Genomic DNA, 5,803 nt, shown 5'->3' with positions numbered 1-5,803 from the left:
TTCAGTGGCCTCAAAAGTGATTTTGTGTCTCTAATTCATTTCTTCATTTATACTTGCATCGTTTGCACCACATTACTGAACATTTGTAGTGCTTTCTATCTGTCAGCAATAACATATTGACTGAATGACTTTCTAAGTGCAATGTAGCGATATTTTCAATATTTCAATATTCAAAATTTTCAATATAGGACTAAAGCAACGTGACTTAGTTGCCTTAGTCCTTTTTTTATAATTTTTAATTCAAGGCAGTTCAACCATGATCGCCTAGCGCTCCTCAACCTTCAAAACGAATTACTGCTGAATTATTGCAGTTATATCAATATCCCTCGGCTCACTGGACGAGGTGGAGGATTGCTGACCATATTTAATAAGAACTTTAACATTCACGCCTTGCATCTGATCACCGTAAAAAATGGTGCTGTAAAATAACAGTAATCTACTGGCAGCTGTGGTTGCCAGCAATCTACTTGTAATTTACAGCTCTCCTTTTTTTACAGTATGTTACAGTAAAAATACCATGGAAAATAACTCATATTATTTGGGAAACTGATTGCTTCAAACAGTTCGAGTTTAAAAACTAGTATTTATACTGATACTACTGTGAACTTCATTTGAGTCCACTGAAAATTAACATCTCTTTAAATAAAACTGCGAACACCTAATGTGTAATAGTGAATTCATTAAAAACATGAATTAACCTCAAATCTTTGCAGTTATTTAGTGGACAATGATACATGTATGTGTACTTGGCAAGGAGATAGTCACTGCATCAGCAATTACACAGTTACTGCTTTTAAATAAAGCAACCGGCAGCATAACATCAGTATTTCTCTGCTCATCTTTGACTAAGAGGTGTATAGTTCAGAGATCAGAAAGTAGAAGTCCTGCCTGCCATATGTTTATTCCACCCATGAACTCAGCCAGCTGATTTCTATCTCCTGGCTGAAAAACTGTGCTAATTAGCAAATCCAGGTGATTGGAACAAAATACTGAGGAGGACTTTAACTTTTCTGAACCTGGACTTTACACCTCAGCATAGCAATGCCTCATGTCACTTTCACTTAGGAGCAAAAATCTGCCTTTAAACTTGAAAGAAAGAAAGATTTGACATTTATCGTGATAATTATCGATATCGACTGATATAAAACAATTATCGTGATAATTTTTTTCGGCCACATCGCCCAGCCCTACGTAAATGTAAGTCCAAAGTAAGGTTGCTACCATATTTTTTACGATAAAATACTGGCAACCAAGCTGATGTTTTTTTCATGTAAAATTTCACCGTTTTTTTTTTTTTACATTTTTGCCCGTAAATTTAAGTCCCGTAAAACATAAAAGGTTGCCACTATATTTTTTACGGTAAAATACTGGCAACCACAGCTGCCGTTTTTTTACCGTAAATTTCACAATTTTTTTAACAGTGTAATGAATAGAGTTCTTGCATCTGTTTTGTGTTACTCAACATTATCTCAGTGTTTCTTGCTATATGTTTATTTGTTTTTTTGTTTATCAAGTTTTCCCACCTCAAAGAATATGTTTGATACAGAAGTAATAATGGTTTATTCAGAATGTAGATTACGGTTTAAAAGTTGATGTGTAGGGTTAGGCCTATATAGGTACATTGCGTTTTGATTTTACTCGAGACAAATTAATAAACACTTCAGGGACTGAACTTCAATATTTTAATCTTTGGTAAAAGTTTACTTAAAGTCTGCACAAAAAGAAAATCCATCCTATCTACACTGTTAGACATTTTATCGTATTTTTGCGGTAACTTACTGGCAGCACTATTGCCAGTAAGTTACTGTAAGTTCCCCTTTACAGTAGCTTACCTGTAAATGTGTTTTACGGTAAGATGCCCTTACCGCAATTTAATTTTACAGTAAGATGCCCTTACCGCAATTAAATTTTACAGTAAGATGCCCTTACCGCAATTTAATTTTACAGTATGATGTCCATACCGCAATTTCATTTTACAGTATTACAGCCCATTTTACACTATTTTATTATTTATATTTTACATGAATGCTATTGAATTTAATAAATTCCAAAAAAGCGACTTGAGTCCATGTACATCAGCATATTCTTTATTCACTCTCACAATCAATTACATCCATTTTATTTATTTATTGTGATGCAACATTAGGCAAGGCAGTTTTATTTGTATAGCACGTCATACACTTTGGCAATTAAAAGTGCTTTACACAGCAAGGAATTAAAATAATCACAAAATAAAAGCAAGGAAAATTAAAGTGCCCCTATTATGGATTTTTGAAAATGACCTTTCATGTAGTGTGTAACAGCTCTAAGGCCTCGTTTACAAGTGAAATGTAACCCAATTCAGATTTTTTGCTCATATGTGACACAGTTCGGATGTGTTCTATGACAGTGTAAACAGGAAAAAAAACACATGCATTCAGATATTTCGAGATCGGTTTCAGGCCTCATTCATATGTGAAAATAAATCAGATATAAATCGGATATGTGACGGATGGGACGGATGGCCTGTCGAAACGTTGTGTCGTCGTAGGAGAGGAATGTGGACAAACAAAAACAAAAAAACAAAAAAAAAACAAAAAAAAAACTTTATTCCACTATTAATTTCCTTCTCTCTGGGCCTCGAGTTAGTTCACGTAGTATAACTGTGTTGTACGTCACACGTAGGCTCACTATTGGCCGACGCTGGTCATGTGTGATGCGGGTGACGTACAATACAGAAGCGCTGCGCAGTTATTCTACGTGAACTAACTCGAGGCCCAGAGAGAAGGAAATTAATAGTGGAATAAAGTCGTTATTTTTTGCTTGTTTTTTGCGCACAAAAAGTATTCTCGTCACTTTATAAACTTAAGATTGAGCCACTGTTGTCACTTGGACTATATTAACGATGTCTTTAATACATTTTCTGGGCCAGCAAGTTATAATGTCTTAGAAGCCTATGGAGGAGTGAGCCAGCTCTCAGATTTAATCAAAAATATCTTAATTTGTGTTCCGGAGATGAACGAAGGTCTTACGGGGTTGGAACAACATGAGGGTGAGTAATTACTGACAGAATTAAAATTTTTGGGTGAACTAACCCTTTAAATACCTATGCTAATCACTTTGTGGGCCACGATTATATATAACTGTGTCTATTAATGCAGTGTATCACTGAGAAACGTCCTGCTTGTGTCGTCCTTGTGATGGAGGTTCGGGTTGAATAACTAGTTCTTCCAGTGTTTCATTATTGGACTCGCGTTCGGATATGGTAAAATCGATGTCATTGTTCGTTACTGTGTTTAGTTTACGGTGTAGGAAGCCTCAGGACAGCTGATGTTGTTATGGCAATGGGTGTTTTTGTTTAAGACACGCGCATTGTACGCAGTAAACCAATCACAACAGACTGAGCTGTCTGGCCAGTAGCATGTGGAAAGGAGGGATTTAGAGAGATTGATTCATCTGACGAGCCGTTTAAGAATCTTTGAAAAATGTGGTGATGTGCAAATGTATATTATGAGAAAATTCAACAGTTTTTTTTACCTTTGATGCACGTAAACCTGTTGTAGGTAAGTGTTGTAGTAAATAGGATAATAGGGGCACTTTAAAACAGTTATAAAAACAATAAAAAAAATTACAGTACAGTTATAAAATGAATTAAAAGAGTAAAAAGATAATACATAGATAAACTTCTCATCTGACAATACACCGGTGTATCATATTTTTCACAACTCCCAGTTTTACTCTGAGATTTTCCCATGGTGATTACACTGTGTCTGTAGTGTTCTTGCGGCACGCCTAAGAAATCAACGTATCCAAAAAAACTGATTTTTCCCTAAAATCGTACATGAGAAGCTCTAGGACTGACTCACGGGGTAACCTCGGGTTCACTGCCCCATCAGTCCGCACCCCAAAGATTTGTCCGGAAGCTCTAGGAATGGAATCGAATCAGTCCGCACCCCACAGAACCTCGAGTTTAATTACACGTCAAACCCACTACTTCACCACAGACAGAGGTCATCAGCATGGTTTCATCTCTCAATTTCCCCAATTAAGTAATTTATGTTTGTCTCTTACCCAATTCGCAGTGCCATTTGAGTTCAGTTTAGAATCAAAAGGAGGATGCAAAAATAGAACTGAATTCATAACAAATCAAAGCAGGGATCATGACAATACGCAAAAAAAGCATCCCAGTTGGTCTTGACTGGCCTCCATACCGGTAAACCACTGATGGCTGATCTGAAAAAAACAACAAACAAACAAACAAAAAAAAAAACAGAGAAAATGTGTGAGAAATGGTTGAGTTTGGAGTTTTGGAGTTTATTTAATCTAAATTTGTTCATGGACAGATGAGGAATCAACTTGTGCAACAGAAGTTATTACCAGTCGAGTTAGTTTAAATAGTATAGCTTTATTGCACATCCCTTGTTAGGGAACTCTATTAATTGCCTGAATGTACAATTACGTTAATGGTACACTGAGTAACTTTATGGCTCTTCAAACTTAAATCTGAAATAGAAAGCTTTTGTAACATTACAAATGTTCTTACTGTCACTTTAAGTCAATTTAATGCATCCTTGTCGAATTCAAGTATTAATTTCATTCAACAATCAAAAAAATACAAATAAAAAAACACTGACTGAACAGTAGTGCTTTCTATTTCAGATAAATGCTGTTCTTTTGAACTTTTTATTCAAAGAATCCAGAAAAAAAAAGGTGTACAACTGAAAATAATCAGAAATGTTTCTTGATTCACACAAGTGCTCCTAAAAAAAGTTATGCTGCAAGTACTGCAAGTTATGTTACAATATGTTAATCACATAATGCATCTGATAGTTAGTCAAAACATACTTACAAAGCCAAAGATGCTCAGTGCTGAGGCTCTTAAAAGAGCCTTTGGGCTGTAGTTAGCTCCTGTTGACAGGGAAAAGAGAGAAATAGAAGAAACATTATTTTTCAGCAATGATTATTGGCAAATGACTATATGTTATGAACATGATACATGACAGATCTAGGACTACTGCTAGATTGATCAATCAGATGACAGTTTTACCAATAATTGGCATAGAATTTAAACAAAATATTTTGCAATGAATATTTTGCAGTTAACGTAGACTCACTGTATTCCGGACACTTAGCACAGTAAAAAGTCCCGTAAGAGATCAATCCGCAGAAAGATAAACCTGATTGGCTCGTCTGTCTCTGGGGACATGCCTTCCACACGTTTCAAAGTTTGATTGACACATTTTTGGACTAATCATTTTGGAGAAATCTTGAAAAAACTGCCGGGAGACGCTGTGTCCGGATTACCGTTAGGACTCACGGTGTCCCGGACAGCTGGAAATTTCTACTCACTGTGTTTCGGACAGGTAAGAAGGAGTCATTTCTAATACAAAACGCATACATTTTAACAACTATAAGTTGATAAAATAATGATATTAATCTGCATATGTTGTATATTTATTATTTATAAGTGTCTAACACTCTTTTAATCGACGATTGCTCATGTGAAGCACTTGGCAGTCCAAAATGGTGATGCACAACTGAAAATTGACGTCGATAACATTATATTCTAATGTTAACTTTATATTTAAGAATTTTATATTTGAGTTATTTTACTTATGGCTTCAAGTGTTTTTAAAGCATTAATGTTTTTCTTTTTAACAGGTGAGGAGAAGGGCCAGGGCACACCAGGGAAAGGGGGAAACCTGACCTTAAATGTATATAGTTTTTTGTTGATGTTCATCTTTTTTATGTTATTAAAAGTTCCTTTTAGAAAATGGTCTAGATTCATTTTTATTGGGTCCTCAAATAACTTAATGTTATAGAA

At 35.3% G+C, this 5,803-nt stretch overlaps 1 long non-coding RNA gene across 1 annotated transcript; it reads right to left on the bottom strand.

The window, feature by feature from the left end:
* Positions 1-4,036: 4,036 nt before the first annotated feature.
* On the bottom strand, positions 4,037-5,075 carry LOC309508036. Its single transcript, XR_014209355.1, has 2 exons — positions 4,829-5,075; positions 4,037-4,212 (listed from the first exon to the last, which is right to left on the bottom strand). It is a non-coding gene; the product is annotated as an uncharacterized lncRNA (long non-coding RNA).
* Between the last annotated feature and the right edge of the window lie 728 nt (positions 5,076-5,803).

This window comes from Leuciscus leuciscus (genome assembly GCF_965113295.1).
Source record: "Leuciscus leuciscus genome assembly, chromosome: 1".
In the NCBI taxonomy this organism is placed as follows: domain Eukaryota; kingdom Metazoa; phylum Chordata; class Actinopteri; order Cypriniformes; family Leuciscidae; genus Leuciscus; species Leuciscus leuciscus.
The sequence above is the reverse complement of the archived record's forward strand: the minus strand, read 5'-3'. Positions and strand labels throughout refer to the sequence as shown.